The sequence below is a fragment of the Sciurus carolinensis genome, chromosome 5, assembly GCF_902686445.1.
Source record: "Sciurus carolinensis chromosome 5, mSciCar1.2, whole genome shotgun sequence".
NCBI lineage: Eukaryota > Metazoa > Chordata > Mammalia > Rodentia > Sciuridae > Sciurus > Sciurus carolinensis.
In genome coordinates, this window is record NC_062217.1 from 67,598,229 (window position 1) to 67,622,750 (window position 24,522).

General features: G+C 38.4%; 1 long non-coding RNA gene across 1 annotated transcript; it reads left to right on the plus strand.

Annotated features, from left to right (window-relative positions):
• The first annotated feature begins 954 nt into the window (after positions 1 to 954).
• Positions 955 to 22,200, plus strand: LOC124985508 (uncharacterized). The gene is made up of 3 exons (XR_007108873.1): positions 955 to 1,090; positions 10,415 to 10,463; positions 21,989 to 22,200. It is a non-coding gene; the product is annotated as an uncharacterized LOC124985508 (long non-coding RNA).
• The last annotated feature ends 2,322 nt before the right edge of the window (positions 22,201 to 24,522 follow it).

Genomic DNA, 24,522 nt, shown 5'->3' on the forward strand with positions numbered 1-24,522 from the left:
TAGCAATTCAGTGAATCATCTCCTGGATCTTTTACTAAAAACAAATGAGTGAATACACAGATGTATGCTATTTTGTTTTGATCATCCTATGTGAAAAATTGGATCACTGCCTTTTAATTTGTTTTTGTTGTTTACTTATTTGATGGAAAATATATCTTGAAATTGTGCAGGAGATCATTCATTTAACATCTGCATTACATTTCATGGTGGAGAAAATACCATTACTTCTTTTTCTTTCCTTTTTTTCTTTCTTTCTTTTTTTTTTTCTTTCTTTGCAGTGCTGGGAATTGAATCCAGAGCCTTGTGCAAGCAAGGCAAGCCCTCTACCACTGAGCTACACCTCCAGTCCCCTATTATTTCTTTTAACCATTCTCCTGTAAAAGCCATTTAGATTTTGTAACTTGTTGCTATAACAAACAATGCTACCATGAAGAACTCTGTGGTTCCTCCTTTGTGAACACGTAGAAGCATATCTTTGGTATGAAGACCTAAAAGTGGAATTGTTGGAATAAATAATATTTACATTAAAGGTTTTGATAAGAGCATTTAAAATGTTGCCTGAGTTTCTTCTTTCTTTCCTGTAATAGCATTATTACATCCTCTTCAGTCCTCAAAATTTATTATCTCTCTCTTTGTTATTTTTGGTGCCAGGGATTAAACACAGGGGTGCTTTATCAGTGACCCACACCCCTTTTTAATTTTTATTTAGAGACAGGGTCTTGCTGAGTTGCTTAGGGCCTTGCTAAGTTGCTGAGGTTGGCTTTGAACACTCTATGCTCCTGCCTTCACCTCCTGAGTTTCTGGGATTACAGGTGTTACCACCACACTTGGCTTATCCTTTGTCTCTTACTTGAATCATAAAAAAAAATATTTTGTGACATACATTCTATTGGTACTTTCTGTTTTTATTTAACCTTTCATGTGTTTATGTTTTCATGTGTTTAGGTATACTACTCTGATTCATTCAGCAGATATTTATGGAGCACCTTGATAAGCCAGACTCTGCCTCAGCTATGGCATCAGTGATAAACAAAGCCAATAAATTCCCTATCTTCAAAGCACCGACATTGTAATCAGCAAAACAAATGAAGTAAGTTTTCTCTAAACATTTTCTCTGAATTCTCTAAAAGAGGAAAACTATTTTAGAGTTCAACATGGAATCATTAAACTGAATGATGAGGGAAGACTGAGGTGTGAAGATTCAGGACAAGCGTTCTCCAAGCAGAGGGAACATCTAGGATGAAGTCCCAATATCACTGGAGCAGAGGGCAGGAGAGCAGGAGTTGGACCGTGCAGGTATTACACAGCAAGGTCCTGCCATTGATTTCTGTTGTAATTGCAATGGGCAGTCTTTGGAAGATCTTAAGTAGAGGCATGCAGTAGTTTGATTTCCAGTTTCAAAAGATGTCAGAGTTCAATTAGGAGATGATTACAGTGTTCTAGATGGGCGATCATGTGTGTGTATAGTATGGCGAGAACAATACAGATGTACCTGTGGCAAGATTTGAAGGTGAAGCCCAGTGTGTATATCTTTTTTATTTTTACCACAGTGTGGCATATGCAGTAGATGCCTTGTGGAATGAATGAATGTCTTCGGAGGGCCATTTGGGATGAGATCTCTAAACAACAACAAAAGGCCCATGACATATTGGCCTTTGGTGCCAAGAAATAATAACTTTTTAATTTACCAGTAGTTAATAAATGAGTAGTTGGAGAAGGCCATCATGGATTGTCATCTGATCTTGTGATATTGCTAGAGATAATACAAGGGTAATTCCTTGGAACTTTCTTGCTCATCACAATGCAATGCTGGAAGAAAGGGTTTCATCTGAGGTTAGAGATATTGTGCAATGGGGGATCAGGGGTGCTTTGATTTTGATACCTTGATACTTCACATTACTGCCTGGCCTTGCCCTGGTGGTATTTGTTAAGGTCTAATTTCTAAAAATCTAAACCTAGAACTTAGAGTATCATTGCAATAATGCTCACCAGGGAACAGAAATGGAAACACTGAGACATGGACCCTATTCTTTGCACAACCCATTTCATTACTCAAGGTGTAAGGAGGCCATAAGACTCAAAGAGAATCAGTGTCCCTATTTATATGTGATGTTCCCTAGAAATTAATTGTGTCACAACAGGCCCATGCTTTTTTTCTGGGAAGCAACTGGCATGGAAGGCAAAGAACCTGTTTTTCAAATATCAGTTTATATCCTGGTTCTGCCACTTACTAATTTTAAGAGCTTGGGTAGAACACTTCATTGTGGGGCTCAGTGTTTTCGGCTGCAATATGGTAGTAGAATGTACTACTTTCAACAATAACTACTTTTAAGTGTGATTTATATGTGAGATGCCTTATATGAAGTAAATTAAAGCATGGTCTTTTTGTTTCCTTCCCTGTTTCCTTCCCAAGGAAGGACACAGCTCTCAGGTATATTTTATTGCTTATCGGTATGGCTGTGTGACAAGGACATGGTGAGTGATGGATTCTGAGGCAAAGGCTGGTCATGACGCTGAACTGGGTACAGAGGCCTGGTTCCCCTGTAGGACCTGCAGGGATAGCTAAAGTAGCCAAGAATGAAGTGAGTTGATGGGTTTCTGTGATTAAGTCAGAATCTCAACCAATGGGAAAAACATTTGACCTGGAAAATTAAAAGTCAAAGCTGGCTGTGTTGTGAATACTTTTGGATTGAGGTTGCTGAGAAGTGAAAAGGACTGACCTCCCTTCAGTGTTTGACTCAGTTACATTTTGTTTCCTCTCCAAAATGGTACTTTATTTTCAGCTCTCAAATAAAGAGCAACCATTTTATTTTGTAATGTAAAAACTATTATTGCCCTTAGGAAAAGGATTACTGAACTTTCTGTACCTAGTGTTTAGGCCTTTAATAAGCGCAGTGTTTCCAAGAGAATTGAATGCCTTTTTGTACTATGATGTTTTTCTATCACTACATCTGAGTTTTGTACCTTAATGTCTGGGAAACTTGTTTATATAAGTTCACAGAAACCTGACAAACAGTAGGAATTTGTTCTCTGTACCATAGAGATGGGAAAATCCCTAAAGAGCTTGTTGATTTCATGTTAACCACTTTGCTGTGAGCCAGGCGCCTTTCCTTTCTAAGGAAAAGATTTATAGAGGGGGGAAAAGGTTCATGGGAAATATCAAACTTAGATAACTGGCTTCAGCAAGCAACCCCACACACTGGAGGTTCATCCACCGGCACAGGGAAATTCTTGCATGCTTTTGCATTCATTTGCGATTTAAGGTTTGCATATATTTTTGCATTTCGGTTCCAAACTAGGGTATCTTACAGGGCAAGAGAATAAAAAGACTTGGTATTCTAAACATGAGAGGCTCAGATACGAGGAGGAAGACTTGAAATGCAAAGAGATAAGGCTGGAGAGAAAAGCAAGAGCCAGGTGGCTAAGGGCTTCATGTGCCAGCTCAACGGTTTGAACTTCATCCTGAAGAAACTTCAGGAAGCTAAGTGAAAACCATAGGAGTTTAGTATGACAGGAGTGGAGAATTTTAAACTTGAAATTAAGAAGGTCTTTCCTTGGGGGCTCTGAGGAGGTTTGATTTGAAGGGTGAAGCCTAGACTAGGTGGATGTTTATAGAGAAACCTAAGTGAAGAAAGAAGTCTTCAATTGAGGCCATGACAGTAAGGAGGAAAGACAGGGACAAACTTGGGTGAAGGAAGGAAGGAAGAGTGGCAACAAAATAGTGGCAATTAAATGACATGATTAATTCACTCTTTTGGCCAATTTCCTAACAAATCAATATATTACAATGTGTTGAAAGAATATTTTCATGTAATATTTATTAGGGGTGTTTAGCTTATGAAGACGCTGTAGACTTTGGACGAAGCTGCTTTTCCCTCACCTTCAAAACACTGCTTTATCGTCAATCAGAGATTCTACTCCTGAAATACCAAATTTTACTAAAACCCACCAAAGGGAAATTGAAAGAGAGGTTAAATATTCTATATTTATTTTACTTCTGCTTTTGGATTCTTTGAATGTCTACTGTGGTTTCTTTTGAGCCCCAGTAAGTTTTTAATGCCTGAAAAATGGTCCATCTCATTGGTTACTTTCATGTTAGGAAGGCAAGGAGGGAATTTAAACTGAGCAATATAATAGTAGTCATTCATTTTTGAATTACAGAACTTTAAAACAGATGTATACTTAGTGTGTAATTAGTCATCATCTGGATTTTTTTTTTTTATCTTGAAACCTCTTTAGGAAATATTTACCCCTCTTAATTTCCATCCTCTTGAGGCAGCTAGATCACAATTGCAGGATTCATATTATCTAAGAGAACATACGTTGCTGTTCATAGGTAGGCAGTAAATAAACTCATGTTGCCATCATAGAATAAGTATGTGCTTAATAAGCATGTACTGAGTTACAGTAGTAGAAGATGTAAGCAAAGTTTCTTTCCTTGCAATTTAGTTAATGAGATGATATACACAAATGCGCATTGCTTTATTGCCTCAAGTGGAATGTCAATGCAGGATGACATTACAAGATACATTGACAAGAAGCACTTGCTTGAGAACCAAATGAGTGATGCAGATAATAAAGGTCCAAGAAGGAGGGAAAGGCATGTGGACTCTAGTGGTCTAGAATGGATCCCCAAAGATTTTCATATAGGTGGAGATAAAGAAGTGGCAAACACAAAGATGAGGACATGCCAGGTATGTTTTTGTGGAAAGGGAACAATGAAGAGTTGTCCTATGAAAAGTAGACTGGAATCAAATGGATACTTGGGTAAGAAAGTATCTCTCTGGCTGGGCATTTTGGCACATGCCTGTTCCTAGCTATTCTAGAGTTTGAGGCAGAAAAATTACAAAATTACAAGTTACTCCGGAGTTTGAGGCTAGTTCAAGGCTAGCTAGGGTCACTCAGTAAGACCTTGTCTCAAAAATAAATAAATAAATAAATAAATGAGGGTGGTGCTGGGTATGCAGTTCAGTTCAGTGATAGAGCTCCTGCCAACATATGCAAGGCCCAGGTTCAATTAGAGTATCTTTCTAATCTTCAATTTCTTCTTCTATAAAATGTGACTAATTATAATTATTCCTTGGAGTTGTGAGTTTGCGAGAATTAACTGATAAAATACGTGAATAAATTGTTCAGTACAGTGTTGTTTAGTAAATGGCAAATTAGGAAACTTCAGTGAATGACTTATATCCCTAGGTTATCAGGTTATCAGGGATGGTTTTCTTTTATTTATTTATTTTTTTGGTACCAGGGTGCTTAACCATTGAACCACACCCCCAGTTCTTTTTAAATTTTTTGTTTCGAGACAGGGTCTCACTAAGTTGCATAGGGCCTCACTAAATTGCTGAGCTGACTTTAAATTTGCGATCCTCCTGCCTCAACCTCCCAAGCAGCTGGGAATACATGTGTGCCACCACTCCCAGCTCAGGGATGGTTCTTGATATATACAGCGACCTAATGAAAAACTGTCATAAGAAAGGATGAAAGCATAATAATGTGTAGGATGTATGGAGGAGCAGGTAGAGTTACGGGCAAGAACAGTACTTCAGAAGATGTCACATTAAATCTCACAGGAGCAGCTACATGTCCAGATTATAATTGTGATAATACAAATAAAAACAACAGGAGTGGAGCTAAGAGATGTTGTACAGAAGAAACATAGAACTTCATGACTGAACACAAGAAAGAGAGTAAAAGTAAGATAATTCTGAAATTTTGAGATTCTCTGATTTAGGAAGTGGTGACCCCATTAACAGAGAAATGTCCAGGGGCAGCCAGTTTTTTGGGGGGGCCAAGGTGGGCCTTAACATTAGATATTCTACTGTGTAGCGATAATGTAAACGAAGTTGCCCAGGTATATTTAGAGAGATTCAGAGGGCAGAAGCTGTACCAGGGGAATCTCAAAGTTGGTGTGAGAAGGGACAGAGGAGCCTGCAAAGAAGGCAGGTCAAGAGTAGGCAAGAGTAGGAGAGAATCCCTGGGTTGTAGTACAAATACACTAGAGCTTCCAGCACAGGGCGCAATGTCAGGAGCCCGAGGAATGTGCCTGAGCCACTGTTTTGTCCGTAGACATTGCTAATCTTTGAAAGTCTGTTTCCATGTTTGGAAACATGGTGGCCGGATGGGAGAGAAACCAGAGAGAGGTAGTGGGGATAGAGAGCAGTGAGGAGAACTGGACAATCAGGAGAAGAGCAAATTGCAGGCAAGAGAAAAGCAGGCGAGCTTTCAAGATGAGACAGGAGCCTTTTGGCCATCAGAAGGGACAGGACATTCTGTGGGGAAACCTGGACAAGTAGCAGAGGCAGTGACTAGCAGGAGCAGTAAGAGGACAAAATGGAAAGAAGACAAGGAACTGGCACATCTCTACTTGTTAAATAAGAAGGAGGGCGGTAAACCCCAATGGATGTAAAAGCAGGTTGTTTTCAACGGGGACTTTCATTGACCTTGGAAAAGTGAAATTTGAAATTTTCCCTAAATTGAGAAATGAGCAGTCAAAAAGCAATAAAAGGAAAATGAAGTGGGTTCTAGAAAGTATCATGGTGTTTTGGCTATCTTTTGCAAAAGAACAAGTCTCATGTCCAGTACAGTGAAGCCTCATGTCTAGTAGAGTAGTATGGGACAAAGCATGGTCAATTATAATATTCAATATGACATACTACCATACCATGTCATTTCTGAAAGCATTAGCATCTCTTTAAAAAATTTTAAAATAAATTAACAAGGGGTAATGACAAATTCAAGGTAAAGTGGTGCTAAAGAAAAGGGCAGCTTTCAGTGATGAACTATCCCACATTATGAAGGCAGAAAAACTGGTATTTCCTGATCAGGTGGAACTATGAGAAATTAAGAAGAAACAAAAAACAGTAGGATACAAGAGCTTAGAGTCTTTTGACGTCAATCAACAACCAGTGGGATTGCCCAGAAAGAACTTTACACAGACAATAGAAGTGATCCAGAGAATAATAAACTCTTATTTTCAAGTCACCCACTTAGAAAGTGACATGGCAACATATAAACAGGTGACATATCAGTATTTTATCATCAAACAGCTCAGTTGACAAACCAACCAACTGAACAAACTGTTACAGAGCAGGATAGGCCATTGTGAAGGGAAACTGCTTGCAAGCCAAAGTAAATACTGGTATAGGTGACATTTCAGAATGATGAGGCTTCAAAAGAATAGCAGAAGAAGAAACCCTCAGTAATAATGAATGAGGAGTGAAATACCTGGGGACATTGAAGAAAGAAAAATAAAAGAGAAGGCAGAACTTAGATCAATAGTGGTTTAAGAGCATGAACTGTGTTTCAAGGAACCTGTCATACCATCAGTCTTTTCCACCAGAACATCTAAATCCATAACTGGCATTTGGTAATATTTCCTCTGCCTTGAGTGGAAGGGGGGCTCTATTTACTTTCCCTTTTACCAAAGGATTGGGCTGAAATAATGATGCTTACAGTTATGTCTTGTTTGAAGTTCTGGGGATATATGATGTTCAGGCAGATATTTTTATGCAAGAATGCAGACATCATGGGATATCAGAAAGAACATTGCTTTAGAATCTACCAGAACCCTTGGGTTCTAGTGTCAACTCTGCCAATAACTAAGTGGCTTATGACAAGTCATTGGACTTCTCAGTATCTCATGTTCTTTATGTACAATAACAGAGAGGCTAAGTACTCCCTAAGATCTTTTATTATGTCTAAAAATCTATGTTTCTATGAGGGTGGGACATTGCACTATTGACTGTCTAAATAATCACATTGGTTTTTGGCCAAATAACATTAGCTACAGAAACAACTATGCTGTGAATGAAAGAATCTATATTACCTTATAGAAAGGTAGTACAAAGGGAGGGGCCCTAACATCTAGCACTGAAGCATGGCAGCTGGTAGTGGCAATAACAGGGCCTTGTCATTCCTGAGGAGGGCCTGTTGTTGGCTTTGTTGGGCTGGCTTCCAGGCTGTTTCCTCATGGTTTCTTAAACTAGGTCACAGGGGATCTGTTGTTGAAAATCTGAGGAGACTCCATGGGCTCTGGGACTAACATTGTGGTCACATATAAGAGAATGAACTTTTATTTACTACCTACAGCTGGTCAGAATTATTACGCATACCAGAGTGGCATCATGGTGATATGCCGCACTTCTCAAAAAGGAGGCCATATGCATACCATCTAGGCCTGGTTGCCTGAAGCTATGAAAAACACATCACATCTTCCTGGCATATCAATGATTCCTCAAAGATTTTAAGGATGAATCAAATAGTTATATTATTAAGGTAAGGGTAGCTGCTATAACAAACCCACTATATTTAATGACTCAGTCATTTTTCTTCCCCACTAATGTAGTGGTGGGATTGTCATATAGGTTTCCTTCATTGTACCATTCAAGGACGCAGGCCCCTTCTATATTGTGGCTCTGTCATCTATAAAATGTGACTTCAGAAGTCTCTGTGCTGTTTTGAATAAAGTCAGCCAAAGGGGAAAAGACCTAGAAAATTGGGTATATAAAAAAAGGTCTAGAAAAGGCTCATATGCTGTTGAGTAGCATTTAAGTTGTCACACGTAACTGAAGTGAAGACTGGGAATGAGACTCTGTACACAAATAGAAGAAAATAAGTTTGGAGAGAAGCAATGAAGCCTTCTAACAACAACTGATAACTATTACATAGACATTATTATTCTATTAAAACAAATAAAAATATAATATAGGATACAAATTCACATAAACTCTGAAGTTAAAATTCAAAGAAGTTTTCATCTAGGTTCAGCTATTTTATGCTTACTAAACTCCAGATCCTTGGAGCTTCATATTCAAGGGCCTCTTCTTAATTATCATAAAGGGGAACAATTTCATTCTACCTAGTTCATAGTTGATATTCACTGCATATATTTTGATGAAATAAATCAGTGCATGAATGAAATACTAGAATACTAATCAGTTCTTGTCTGATTCATAGGAAGTGGGAGTGTTAGAATGACTTATTTTCCTCCTGAAAGTAGCACCCCCTGGATAGCTTACAAGTGATCATCACATGGATAATGTGGGATACCCAGAATTCCACTTTTAGACACTATTTTCTGGTCAAATACATTTATTTTTAGAAGATCTATTAAAGGGGTAATGTATTAGCACTCATTAATATCTAACCAGGACTTAAGTTTGAAGTTCAAGGATAAGGATAGGCCAAATCAAGCTCTTGAAATGGGAAAAGGAGAAGGAAAGATGTCTGGCAGCAGTATGCCTTATGTGGCATGCTTGGGCATAAGATGTCAATTTTAAACTACCCTGGAGAATGTCAAAAATATCAATTTCAAGGTCAAATGTCAGAGATTCTGACTCGGTCATTCTGTAATGGAGTCAGTCATTTGTATTTTAGATTGCTTACTACATGATCCAGAGCATGTGATCCAGGTAACACAGCCATGCAATTGCATAGCTAGGTCCCTGATATTATCTTCTTAAAATTCTTAATGCTTTTTGAAGAAGGCATCCTGAATTTTTTATTTAGCACTGGAGCCTACAGATAATGTAACTAGGCCCACGAATATGTGAGTGAAGCCATCGTGGTCTTCTAGATCTGCACATTCACCAGGTAAGACCCCGAAGTGTCCTACTTCATGCCATGAGAAGCAGAAGGATCACCCTGCTTAGCCAAATTTGTGACATATAATAATACAGTTGTTTATATAAATCATTGTTTTTGTATAACCATTTGTTATATAGCAGTAGGTAAAATGATTAGAAATCATAAGATTGAGTTGTCCCTGTGACAGTCAAGTTGAGACACCTAGGTGTTCCATCTCTGAGTTGAAAATAAGTATTTGAGAACCACCAGTGTATAGAGGATTCTAAGGCCACAGGACTGAATAACTGACTTACTAGGGGAATGAATATAGATTGAGGAGAAGACCAAAGACTGAGCCTAACTTCTTGACTGGAAGATGATGAGTCCTAACAATGGAAATCAAGAGGTCACAGGAGAACCAAGAGGAAATAGATTCCAGGTGGCCAAGAAAAGGAAACATGCTATGGAGACTGTAACACTCAATGTTGTCAGATGCTGTAGTTCAAAGGCAGGTGAGGGCTGAGAATCATCCACTGAATTTTGCAGTGTGGGGTTGTTAGTGACATTGATTAAGAGCAGTTTCATGGAGTGGGGACCAAGGGACCTGTTATGATTTGGGTCTCAAGTATCCCCCAAAAGTTCAAGTGTTGAAGGCTTGGTTTCCAGTTGATGTCACTGTTGGGAGGTGGTAGAACCTTTAGGAGGTGGGACCTAGTGGATAAAAGCTAGGTCAATGAAGGTGAATTAAGACCCCAGGCCCCTTCTCTCTCTTTTTGCTTCCTGGCTGCCATGAGGTAAGCAGTTTTGTTCCACCACACAATTCTCATCATGTGCTGCCTCTCCACAGGCCCAGAAGCAATGGAGTCAACAGATCATGAATTGAAACCTCTGAAACAGTGAGTCAAAATAAATCTTTTTCATTTAAAGTTACTTGTCTCAGGTACTTTGTCACGGAAAGAGAAAGCTGACTAACACAGGGCCTGCCTGGAGTTCAGGAGAGAATGGAGAGCAGAAAATAGAGATAGGAAGCACAAAAACCCTTTCAATGACTTTGGTAGTAAAGGGAAACCAAATCTGAACAGAGATATAGGGAGGCTCAAGAAGTTTCTTTTCTGTTGCTCAATGGGAATGAGAATATTGCAGTAGAAAGAAAATTGATGATGCAGAAGTCAATCAGCAGCAGAGAAACAAATAACTAAGCAAAGTGATTTCAGATTATACGTAGTAAATGCTGTGAAGAAACCAAATAAGATGTGAGATCTAGAGAAATGTTGGGATCTTACTTTAGATAAAGTGGCTAGAGAAGCCCTTTCTGAGATGTTTGAGTGGTGATCTGAAGAGTTTTTCCACCAGTCAGGGGAAAGAAGATGGGAGAATGGGTTGGGGGCAGGTTGGGTTACCTTGGAACTTTTGGGGTGTGTGTAAGGAGGCCAGTGCTGCTGAAGAAAAGTGAGCAAGACAGGTGAAGCTGAAGACCAGGCAGGTCCCCGATCTTGTCCTTGTTTGTAGATCATGATAAGTTTAGATTTTATTGGAAGTGCAAAGGGAAGTGCCTGCAGGGATTTAAACAGGAGAATGTTTTAATATGATCATTAATAACATTGCTAATAACAATTTTATCATCTTACATTTTCAAAGTACTTTATGGTTTATGAGTGCTAATCTCATAAATAGAGGCTTGTGTTGTTCAGATCATTTGCTTGAGGTGTTAGCACAGACTCAGGCATTGAGCTCAGTGGTAAGTGCAGAGAATGGACTCAAAACCCAGTTTCACCACTCACAGTCGGTGATCATTTCCCAGCACCCTGGTCTGCTATTCTTACTACTTGTCCATCCTCCCATTCCCTGTCATGGTCACACCTCAGCAAACACACTCCAGGGCTGTTGTCCAATAGGTCTTTTCTTTGATTCTTGAACACATCAGAATTAGTACCAAGCATTTTGCAATTTGTTGCCTTCTGTCACCCACCCAAAGGGTCAGATGGCCTGCTCCCTGCTTTCCAACTTCTCCATTACTTCTTACCCTGAACTCCTACAGTTATTGCTGGTTATTGTCCTCATTTTATATGGTTGTAATTATTTCTGGAGGCCAAGGACCTTGCTTGTCTTGTATTCCTTTTGATCAATCTTATTAGGCACAGAATACAGAGTAACATACTCTTCAGGAAATGAAGCAATATGTTCCAAAGGAAAGCTTGTTTTCATTTGGAGCTATGAAATCCCTCACCTATCTATGTGTTCTTGATAAGGTCATGAAATAATCGCAGTGAACGCTATTTCAGAACTTCTGGTAGAAGTAGCTCTGGACCTACTTGAAGGTACCACGTGTGATAAAAGCAATGTTCTATAAGACTCTGGAACACTTGCTTGTACCAAAAAGAGAAGCTCTTTAAATTTATAGACTGTTTGAGAACCAATTTCTCTATGAGCTACAATTGAAAACATTCATCTTAAGTGAGAAACTTACTTTTATTGGTAAATGAAAAAAATTTGACATTTTAACCAGATTGGATTAAGAATTATGTCAACTATATAAGACTGGGTTACTAGAGACCCATATATTTGATTAAAATCAATGAGACTTGTGATTGAATCATACTAATTTTGTTTTAAAAGCCTATAGCACAGTTCTTCACTTGAGTCTATTCTATTTTCATGTTAATTTGTCAGCTATTTTGACCATTAGTTTTTGGCATAATTCAACAAGCAAGAGAACCCTCTTAAATCCCTGAGACAGAGAAAGTACTTCGCAAATAAAGTGCATATTTTAATCAATGTATAGTTAAGGAAGACTCACATATTAATTATTTAGGTTTCTGTTTGGAATTAGTTGCATATGGTATTGTTCTGAAATCTAAAAAGCATGCATTGACTGTACAATCAACTGTGAAGATGAATGTCAACATCACAGAGGCACAGGGCTGATCCAAGTGAACTTGTGATCTAAGTGGCTTAGAAATAACACAGAATTAGCCATAAGGCTGATATCAGAGAGTTAGTGACTGAAAATGTTCCACAGGCCTAAGTGGTCTCAATTTATTGAAAAATCTCTAATTAGAGAATTGAGAAGACCCAGTCTCTATCATTTCCACTGAGGAAATGGGCCAAAGTAAATAAAAATTCCCTAAAATATCATTTTTTTTCCGACCAGCTGCTGCCTTGAAAAATAACATTACCATGATACCATTATTAATTGCAGAAAAGTTTAAAGTTATTAACCATTTAGTATAAGATAAAACCATCTGTATCAAATCATTCAGCTGATACACAGAGATTATGAAAATTTGAGTTTAGTATGAGACATAGAATACAAAACAAAATTCTTTCGGCTAGAGTGTATTTTTTTCCTGCCTTATGTGGGAATAAAATAATTCCTTTTTGAGTTTAAAGGTATCAAGAAGCAAAAGGAAAAATTTCACCCTAATACTGAAATTACCTTACTCGCTAATAGAAGAATAACGCGTAGCTATAGCCTTTCCTGTACACGGATTACAAAACTAGGGAACTACTTTTACAGTAAGCCAAATCACTAGATCATATTTTTACACCACTAAATCCCAGTAATATGGAAAATAATCTGTCAGGAAATCTACAAATGATTCAACAGCAAGTTGAGACTTGGAAACAAAAAGAATTGCAGAGTATCCACCTGTATCAGCTTAGCTATAATTATGTAGATAAAATTATGTGTAATTTTTTTTTTGCTCCGTAACCATTTATTCAGGTCATTCAATAGGTGCTAATGAAGAACCCAGTACAAACAAAGGACACTGTTAGACAGCACTAGAGAAGCACAGCTAAGTAGGATGCGATCTGCCTTATAGTCTGGTGTGGGAGGCAGACGAGTACACAACCACGTCTAGCATAGGCTTGGCTGAGACAGGTACCAGGTCCAATGATATAAAAGAAAGTGCCACTTATTTTATCCTGTATTAAAATAAAAAATAAAAAAGGGTGGGGATGTAGCTCAGTGGTAAAAAAACAAACAAACAAAAAAAAAACCCTGAGTTCAATGTTTAGTACCAAAAAAAAAAAAAAATTCAGCTCCACTAAACTCCTGTGGGTGAAGGCTTCCCCGACCCTTAGGTGGTATCTGCCTCTCCGCTCTTGGTGTCTCTGTAGCATTTGGATCCATTATGCTTAGAACTCTCCAGGCTGCAGTCCCTGTGAGCAGCAGGTGTAGAAGAGAATCATTTTGGATTCTCTGTTTGCAGGGTGGGTAGTAGAGATGGAGGTGGGCAGCAGGCAGCTATAATCCCATCTGTGACTCGGGAAGAACATTGGTTTTAAGGTAAAGACTTGTGAAAAACCTGCATAGATATGGCTATAGGATTATATAAAACTTAAGGAAAAAAATAATGACTCAGTTCAGTACAGATTGAGTTTCAAAAGTTTCTAAGAAAATCATATTTTATTGTTTAAGTGAAGAACTAGCTATGGATATCTTTGCTAAACTTATAATCTAGAAATGCATGGTCTAAAATAAAGGATAGCATTTGGTGCTCAGCTCAACAATTTTTTTTTTTTTTTTTTTTTTTTTTTTTTATGGTGCTGGGGATCGAACCCTGGGCCTTGTGCTTGCAAGGCAAGCACTCTACTGACTGAGCTATCTCCCTAGCCCCTCACCAATTTTTTTAATTGAAGAAATTTATAATAAAGTAATAGAAACTATTATCAAAATAAAGTGTAGGGTGGGAGGGGTGGGGGGAGAAAAAAATAACAATAACAGAATGAATCAAAAACTATTACCCTAGGTAAATGTATGATTACACAAATGGTATGCCTCTACTTCATGTACAAATAGAGAAACAAGATGTATCCCATTTGTCTACAATAAAAGTGAATTTAAAAAAATAAAGTGTAGAAAAATCTTTTCTGAACAATTCTAAGTGTCAGTATCTTTTATTAAAAAACACTTTTAGTTGTACATGACTATTTAATGTGGTACTGAGAATTGAACCCCATGCCTCACACGTGGGAGGCAAGCACTTTATTACTGAGCCACCATCTCAGCCCCAAATGTCAGTATCTTAATGAGGAAATTGAATGCTTACCTGGGGCGTGCACTGCTTGAGGAACCACTGGGCACAACCATGAGCACAAGGGTGCTGCTTGTGACAGGGTCAACAATTAGCTCCCAAATGTAAGTCAATTCATCACTGAAATAAATCCTGTTGTAAGAACAAACCCTGGTGTGTGCTGAACACAGTTGTTGTCAGATATCTGTAGAACAAGGCTCAGAAAGAGGCATCATTGGTGAGTCTGAGAAAAAAAAAATTGCAAGACCTCAGAACTTAAGTTATCATTATAAGAAAAATATGGAATTCTTTTGTGGCCAACTATATTGAGAAAGAGGTTTAGAAAGGATTTTTGTTCTAAAGGGAAAAAGAAGTTAGGTTTTCACTTTATCACCTGCTGGCCCAAGCACTGACAGATGGGTAGTTGGTTGGCTTTTTCCAGGTCAGGAGAGAGGAAGAAAGTGCAGGGATTCTACATGTGGGGAAGGGAGGATGGCAGAGTGAGGACAGGGACTTGGAAATGAACCCTTCTTGTCAAAAACTAAGAAGATGGGAATGTGGAACAGCTTTCGTGAAAATAAGTCAGTGAGCCTGCCTCCGCTTGGCCATAGCTCTCAAAGTTTTTCCACTGTCCACACACAAGGAAAAAAAAATTCAAATGTTCTATGTTATCATGGGAACATAACATTTCTGGCAAATTATCTGTAATTCCCCCTCATTCTTCCTCATTCAAAATTAAAGCCTGTGGAGGTGCAAATGAGGAAGAGTGACACTGAATCCCCTCTCATTTGCACACATCAGTCCCACACATGAGCCGGAAGACAAGAGAAAGGGAAGCTCCAGAGTTCTGGATTAATACAAGTTTAATGTGCTCTCAGGGGAGCAGACAGAGGGGTTTTTATGTGTCAGCCACTGCAGGTTAAGAGAAGAAGCTCTTGTGAAACCTCAGGCCCCTCTGAACGTCTGATGAGATGTTGTTCAAATAAATGAGCCTTTGGAAATTAAAAAAAAAAAAAAAATGTGCTAAAAAGAAAAACCTGGGGTGGGAGACCAGATGCAGAGGATGGGTGTAGAGACAGGGAAGAAGTGATGGGGGAGAGGATGTGAGAGGGTTCTAGGAGCAGACGTGCTCTGTTGTTTCACATAGGGCAGAGAGAACAGGAGGCCAGGACAGGTGACGGGGTAAGGAGCCCGCAGCCCACAAAAGCAATCTTTTGTTCTCCTGGAGGCAACACACCCTGACGATGGGTCAGATACTTGCATTTTTTTTCCCCTTTGTCCCCTTCAACTTTTGAAAGCTTCGTGGGTAATGTGTATTTTTAAGTCTTTAAGTACCGCTCAATCACAGGGGATTTTCCACAAGGACTTACAAAAATGCAGATTACACTGTAAAAATGCTTTTCAGTCCATAAAAGTCCATTTTTACTGAGTAAATTTCTTTATGATGTTTAACTTTGGTTCAGGTTCTGATTCCAAGAAGGGAAATTTGGTGGACTGAGAAGGAAAAACAATGTGGAAAGAAGAAAGGCCCAGGATAGCCATTTAAAACACAATCAGACCTTGTTTATGTGATATGGACTCCCTCCGAGCTTTCTCTTCAAAAATGCATGCGATTCAGAAAATACTTTGCGAACCTAATAATAGTCCCTGAAACCTGAGATCCACCTCTCGTCTTTCTGACTCTTGGGAATGCACTTAATAAGAACGTATGTTTTTAATACACTGATTCTTAGCAACAAAGTAGTTCTTTAATTAGTACAAAACTTGAATAATGCATCACCATTGTTGGGCCCAGCGCTGGCAGATTCGTTTACATATGTCACCGCTGTACCTGTCATTTAATTTAATGCCAAGTCAGTGTGCTCTTTGTGTGTGTGTGTGTGTGTGTGTGTGTGTGTGTGCACGCATGAATATTTCCCCACAGTAGTTTCATGGGACTTCTTAACTGAATTGGGGTCCATCTCAGGTACTCCTAATCAGTCAAAGTGACTATTCCTTGCAGGTATCCGCAATATTCTTTTCTCACACTCCGTCATCCAGTGGCTCACTAAGAACTCACGTTTTGAGGGCATTATTTAATATTAATTTAAAAAGGAAAACCAACTGTGTATGGTTTTGACAAGAAAGATAATGTCTTCTGAGCAAGTTAAATCAAAACCAAAATATGGGACTTGAAATAGACCTGTGAGACCCAGTCAGATGGCTAATTCGTGAGAAAGACCAGATGTAGATAATCTGATGCATCCTTTTCAGTTTTAATTTTTCTAATTACTCACGTCGAGACATACAGTTTTCTGATCTGGGGAATCAGTTTTTGGCAGAGAAACCAAGATGTTTTTCCCCACATGAGCGACTTGCCCAAGAGGAGGATGTCCGAAAAAGCATGTATGCCAGACCCTCATACATCAATCTCAATCAAAATCATCTTGTCTCTACAGGTGTTGTGGTGAGAAGCTTCAGATGAAAAAGGACTCCAAAAAAATGAAGCACTCTCACCTCACAACTATTTAAAACTGCTCTCCTTTACTCTTGATAAACCCTTGATAGTAAGCATGTAGTTCATTCCCTCCCTCCATGCTGGATTTAAATGGGCAGATTGCAGCAGGATCTAAAAAACTTTTTCGTCATGACTTAAGTCCCTCAGATTTAATGTATTTTGTTTTTCTGAATGTCTAATCAGTACTAACCTTAGCCACCAATATTAAGATGGAGAATTCCTTCCTTTGGTATTCACAAGCATAACATACATAATCCTTTATCTCTGGCAGAGCTATTAGCTTCTTGGCCTTTGGCTGGTCGATGTATACAGTATCTATAGTTATTGCACGCAAGTGCTCTCATCTGACTTGCAAACTCTTTGATCAAACCAGCTAAACTTGATTTTCCAGATTATTCGAGAGACAAGGCACACAACTATCAGCTTTACAAGTCCTGGCAAGCAATCAAGACCCTATGCTCCCCACTCGGTTTATCAGAATCAGAGGTAAACAGGGAACCAGTTCTCATTTAAATATGTAGCATCGGGATCTTGCCTTGACTTTCACAGTTGTAGCAGCAGAAGAAAAACAACAGTCAAAGTAAGAAAAAGGTTTCCTTGGCATGGGTGCCAAGCTAAATAATGACACCCAAAGCAAAAACATGCTTCACTGAAACTAAACTTCAGTCAATTCAGCCTCCTTAAAACAAAGCTTTTTTTGTGATTTCAAAAGTGAACATTGTACTACGCTCTGGCAGCCATTTGTATGTTTTTGAATGATCCGATTATGCATAAATCCCCGGTCTACAGACCTTTCAGCACCTCAAACCCATGAGTGATCTGAAAACATGACTGAACATTTCTGTATACGGTGCCTGCTGTCTTCTTCCTCTTAACCTTTAAGACATACCTTTCAGATGACAATGCTTTGACACACGTCGTCTTGTTCTCTCTCATTACCTTAGAAATATTTACGGGGGATCAAGAGCTCGATTTCCTTTTCCCTGGGAGCCCACATTCTTCATCACCCCTTCATCTATTTCTTGCTTTGTTGATGTGGCCTTTCCCTTGGTTTCATGGAGGCTGAATTATGTGAAAATGCCATCCAAGGCCACCTTTGTAACCTATGCCATATAAGGGAACAAATGAAAATCAGAGACTTCTTTTTCTGTTTTGTTTTTTAAAAATTGAAGCTGTGATGTCAAAGTCTTTCTTTGAACAGCAAAGTGTCTGCTTGGTTAGTAATTAACTCTCGGACTAGCGGAGTATAAATGGTTTGAGAACACATGGTGGAGGGGAAGGAGGTTAAAGAAGCAGAGGGACAGTTTCTCAGCCTTGCTTTTCTTTGTGAGCAGTTCAGTTGAAGGTTGACAGAGACTCAGGGAAAGTGCCCCTTTAGAGGAAAGAGTTCTTGGTACATCCTGAACCAGGTCCCTGCACAATTTCTGGCTGACTTAATTTTTCTTCTAAAACTGGCTCAATTCCTAAATGTGCCATTTAGGAATGCATTTAGGATGCATTCTGCATCTTGGAAGTTTCCACAGATGTTAACAAGGAAACTTTCCTTACCTCTCTGTAGGGCAGAAGCCAGCAGTTCTCATTAGGCACTGCAGAGCAAGTTCACTGGGGGTTGCCTCTTACACTAAGACCAGACAGGTGTGAGTAATGAACAAGGTGAATCCGAAAATGACACCTTCTAGTAGGGTAGATGCTTTTAAGAAACTGCAAAAATTGTGAGCCAGATTCTCCACGGGCCACCCCAATGGCCTGGGGTAGCCCTAAACTAATCTCTTACAGCTGGGGCTGAGGTTGTGGCTCAGTGGTAGAGTGCTCACCTTGCACAAGTGAGGCACTGGGTTTGATTCTTAGCATCACATAAAAATTAAAAAAAAAAAAGTTATTGTGTCCTTCTACAACTAATTTTTTTTTAAAAAAGAAGAGTAGATAACTATATTTAGGAAGAGAAAATTCTTGTAGATCTCAGCAGATTTGACCCTTTCTGAATCTATGTTCACCTGTACATGTGTGTTATGTGTAAAACCGCACTGTCTCGGTTTTCTTCTTCTACCCCTCTGACAACTTCTTAGTTTATTTGGCTCTTAAGTCTCTATCTAGCTAGAAAACATTGCTCACTAGTGGGGTTTTAATTGCCAGCACTATGGTGAGGATGCTCAAGTCTAAATCTTTTTTTAAGTTTTATTTTTTTTAAGCTGCTAAGTTTTAGCAAACTTTGTTTTTTTTTTAAATTCTCATTGGTGCATTATAATTATACATAATAGTGGGATTTGTTGTTAACTATTGGTACATGCACACAAGAGAATAATAAATTTTGGTCAGTTTTGTTCCTCATAGTCTAAATCCTGAGTCAACACTCTTCTTAAGATTTCAGTGTTCTTTATCCAATGAATTACTACATATCTGCACTCAGGTGTCTACTAGATACCTCAAACTCAACTGTCCAACACTCATCAGATGCACGCCTCATTCTGCTCTGTGATCTGTGACCTGCTTCTGAGAGAACATTGCTTCCTTGCCACATGAGTCAAGGCATAAACCTTGAACCGTTCAGATTCCTCTCCTTTCCTTACTTCCCATGTCTAACCAGGTCCCATTGATTCTGTCCTTCCACAATCTCTTAGATATACCCATTTCATCCTCTTTGGCGCATGTGGCACAGAGCTTTGTATCATCTCCTGCCTGGATCATTAGCTGGGCTCCTTGTCCTGAGTGTTCTTGGATTGGTTTTCCCTTACTCTTTCTTTGAATTTCTTGAATGCCACCTTCAGTGACTGAATGGCTTTCAGTTCTTTCAGACTCTTTTCCTTCTGGATCCTCCCTGGGGTTGTTTGTTGCTTTTTGCTTAGTGACGTTTGCTCCTCCAAACACCTGGATGATGCTACTCAGCTTTAGAGTCTCTTTTAGACCTGACTGTTTTTAGGAACCCTCTAGTGCTTCAACTCTGAGTTAAGGGTGCCCACTATTACCCCCAAGCTGCACATCCACCTATCATCTCTGTGGATCAGATGGTCTCTTTAGGAGTTTCTATTTTTTATTCTTCCATAAGTCCTTTGGAGAAAGTGATTTGCCAGATGTCTACTATCTAGTACATAAATAATACATATTTGGGAGAAAAAAAAGAATCAATGAATACCTCAAAACAGGGCCCATCAATATAAGCAGGGCCTCTCTTGCTGGCTGAAACAAATTCTGTATCTCCTTCATTCTTTATTCCTAAATCCAATGCTGGTAGAATCATATATAATCCAACGGAAAAAGGGCATCAAAGAACGGTTAGGATTTGCACCATCTCTAAAGATCATCTTCATTTTACAGATGAAATTACAAAAGCCCAGGGAGACTCCATCACTTCCCTATCCTCCCATTGAGGACTCCTGAAACTCCTGTCCTAGGAGCCTCTTTTTCCAGGCCTTTGAAATTTTGCCACTTTGATATGGATAAAAACAGTGGTTCAGTTTTTTTGTTTGTTTGCTTTCATTTGATCCCCCATGGATTACTACTGAGTTGAACATATTTCTAGTACTTAGAGCCAACTGCAGTTTCTTTGTACTCAGTTGCCTGTGTATCGCCTTTGCCCATTTTTGATTGGATCATTTGTTTTTTCTTATTTGTTTTTAGGAACTCCTTCTATACTCTATCGTTTCTAGGACTTTTAAACATCCAGTAAATTTGAAGATACATCCTACCTGTGACCCAATGACTCTATGAGTAAACATATACCATCGAGAGACATTCATCCACATGCCCAGGGAAATATTTGAGAGCATGTTTCCTGTGGTGCTTTTCATAAAAGCACAAAATTGAAACTACCTACATGCACGTTTACCTCCTCATTTGTCATCTACTCCTGAATAAGTCATTAAATTATGATGTGTTCATATAATGGAAATAGGAGCTTCGATGAATGAATTGGCTCTACATGTTATCAATAAAGATGGTGCCAGAAAATTCAATACACACAGTTTTTCATAGGCCCAAGTTTGAAAATCCCAAGAAACATTCTAATAATGTTTATGAGTAAATACATATAGGATAAAAGCAAAGGACATAACACTGCAGAACACTGCTTTCATCTGGGCAGAAGGCAGGATTAAGATAGGACATTCAACTGGGTCTGTGATGTTTCTTCTTTAAAAGAGATTTGTGGGGTAATGGCAAAATATTAATGTTTTAGATTTGAGCTGTGGGTAAATGGATGATTGGGATATTATTATCTATTCTTTGTGAGTGCTTGAAATACTTTTGGAATAAGGAAAAAGTGGTGAGCAAGGTATGCCAGAATCTTCTTCCAGGCAGAAATGATAGACTATGTGCATCTCTGAGGTCTGGGAAAACAGGATACATTTGAGGAACTTACAGATGGAGGAAAGAGTTCCAGTATCTGTCAGGGGAAGTTTCTAGTGGGGGAAAATAAGAAAAGGAAAGAAAGTAAACAAAGACTGGTCATGAGATACTTTGCTAGCTGATTAGTGTCGGGAGGAATTAGAGGCCTGTAAACATTAAAATTCCTAGAAGGAGAAATGTATCAGTGGGAGAAATGATTTTAGATTAATCCTTTCTAACCCATTTACAGCAATAGATTATAGAAGCTAAAAAATTACTCAAAGTTCATCTGGGCCAACCCTTTCTTATTAGTCATTTAAAAGAAAAAAAAGCCCAGAAAAATTGAAATGTAAAGAGGAGAGAGGGATTTTGTATGTGGATATTGGGATAAGCATAATCAAGTCATTCTATGTATTTATACTGTTGACTGCTTAGGTGATATAACTGTACTGTAGAGACAGATTTTTGAGAGAATGTTAAAGAGGATAAGTGAATTTTGATTAGGAGGTAAGGATGTTGTTGTGACTAATGCAGACTTTTAGGCATACAAAAAGTAACACCAGATGTGCTGTTTCTTATGATACAGTGTATTCAGAATGGAGGCATTCATGGCGGACATTGCAGTAAATTGCTGATATTCTACCATTGTGCCTGCTGGGTGCTTGTTGGCTGATCAATATCATGCTGAATCCCTCCACCTTTTATGGCTCCAATAAAGACTATCTAGTTAGATGACCCAAGGCTAAGAGATAACTATGAGGACCTTTTATGAAGATCTACAAAAGGTGATCTAAAATCACTGCCACTAAGGTGAGTCACTGTGACTTTTTCTCAGGGACTTTTCTTCTGATTATACTCAAGTTGTGAGATCTGGTATGCACCACTAGCATTCATCTTTGCCTTGTCTACATGGATCTGAGGATCACTGTCAGATATAACACTGGTTAAGATAAAGTAGCATGAACCACTCTGTCTAAATCAGCTCATCCATAACTTTCCCATCATAAGTGACCTCACATGCCTCTCCAGTAAGAGATATGCGTCTTCAGATGCCAGAGGAGCTTGACGCTTCCTTTGACATGAACACATGGGACTGTTCAGAAAAGAAGTTCTTCTGAAAGTATCATCAGAAGCTTTTCTTCCACAGCATATCAATACTGCAGTGAATTTACTAGACTAGCTAATTGCATCTTCCAAGGAATAGGGAACTTTATCCTCAATAAGTGAGATAGAAGACTGCAGGCTTCAGCATGTTGATGACAGGCTAGACTAAATTAAGAAAAAAAAAATCAAAGACTTAAACTTCTCTTGATCACCTCCCACTCAGGCATCACCAGGTTAGTTCCTTCTATTTTGCATGTTCTTAGGACCTTAAGTTGTCCTTTGTTAGATTTATGGATATTTTAATTAACTACCAATTTGTGTGATTTGTGTTTTTGTTTTTGTTGTGGTTTTGTCTTCTAGATAGACTATAGACTCCATGAGTCTAGGGACCACATCTCCTTCATTGTTTGCAATATCCTGGAGCCTAGACTGCTGTCTAGTTTATAGTAAGTGTTCAGCATGTACTTGTTGAATGTATATGATGAAATGAGTAGATGAATGAATGAATGAATGAAGAATAAGTAAATCAGTGGGTGGTATATGAGGAGGCCCAGGAAGGTCAATGAGGAGGGTAGATCTGTGAAAGGATGTCACAGGTAGGGCTCTTCTGTTCTTCAACTCATTAACTTCAGACGGGGATAGGAGCACCAAATATTTTAGGGTCAGGAAGGAGAAATCCCTGGGCAGAGAGGGAACCAAGGAACTTTCTGAGAATAAAGGAAATAAGTTATCGTTGGAGGTGGTGCAAAGTCAAATTCATCATATTTCTTAATTTTTCCTGGGTTGATAATATGAGAATGATCTGAGTGATATTGCAACGTCACTCCACAACTTCAAAGGACAATAGTATCTAAAGAAGGACCATCTCTTTAAATGTAAATGTAGTCAGTATAGAATTTGCAAGTTTTGGATCCTGGTAATCCTTAAAATTTTCACACAAGGGTTTATTGTAACTGGCATTATCTTTTATAACATAATTAAACTACCTATTCTTGAGATGGCTTAGGAATAAAGGCATTGCATAAATATGAAATAGTATTACTACACCGTAACTGTTTGATTCTAGATGAATTACCTTAGGGAACAAAGTATTTCTACCACTTTCACATGATATCTAAAACTTGGTTTATGAGAGTCCCAGAATAGGAAGTACAAAAATCCAGAACACATGATTCAGTGGTCTGTTTGATCTAACTAACTCTCTTCCCTGTTTACCTTATAACTATATCTACATTAGCCCAAACATAGAAATGTTATGATTTAAATATTTTATCTTTTGTTCTGGGGTTAATATAGAGGTATAAATTTCATCATTGATGTTAAAAATTGGTATACTTCAAGTCATTTTTTTGGTTCAGAATATACTAAGAGTTCTATGATACTATTGTTCCTTTGGAACATGTCACAAGTATGACTAGGTCAAAGGTACAGTTTGATTTTGGAATATTGTTTCTATAATAAGGAGGTATTCATTAGTATTTTTAAAAAATATGACCTCCCTAGCTTCCTTTGTTCAAACTGTGTATGTAAGTAGCAACATGAAAGTTTTTCCTTCTTTTTTAGAGTAGATAATAATTGGAGTTTTTAAAATAGACTTTAATTTAGGAGTTTTATCAGAAAAACCAAGCAGAAAGAGTTTCCATTACCTCCCCTCTCCCCAAACTCCAGTTTCTCCTATTAACATTTGCTTTATTGTGGCACATTTTTACAATTGGTGAATCAATATTGGCATATTATTATTAACTAAAGGCCAGGATAGACATCAGATTTCACTCTTTGTACTCTCCAGTTCTGTGGCTTTTAATAAATGCAAAATGACACATACCCATCATTACTGTAACATATAGAAGAGTTTCACTGCCATACAAATTTCTTGTGCTCCATTTATTCATCCTTCTTTTTTTTTTTTGTCTCACAAAACCCCTCAGTAAAATAATTTTACAGAAAGTTGAATTTTATTATTCTAATAGTGAATTGAATAATGCCAGAAACACAATTAAAAGTTAATGGGCCATG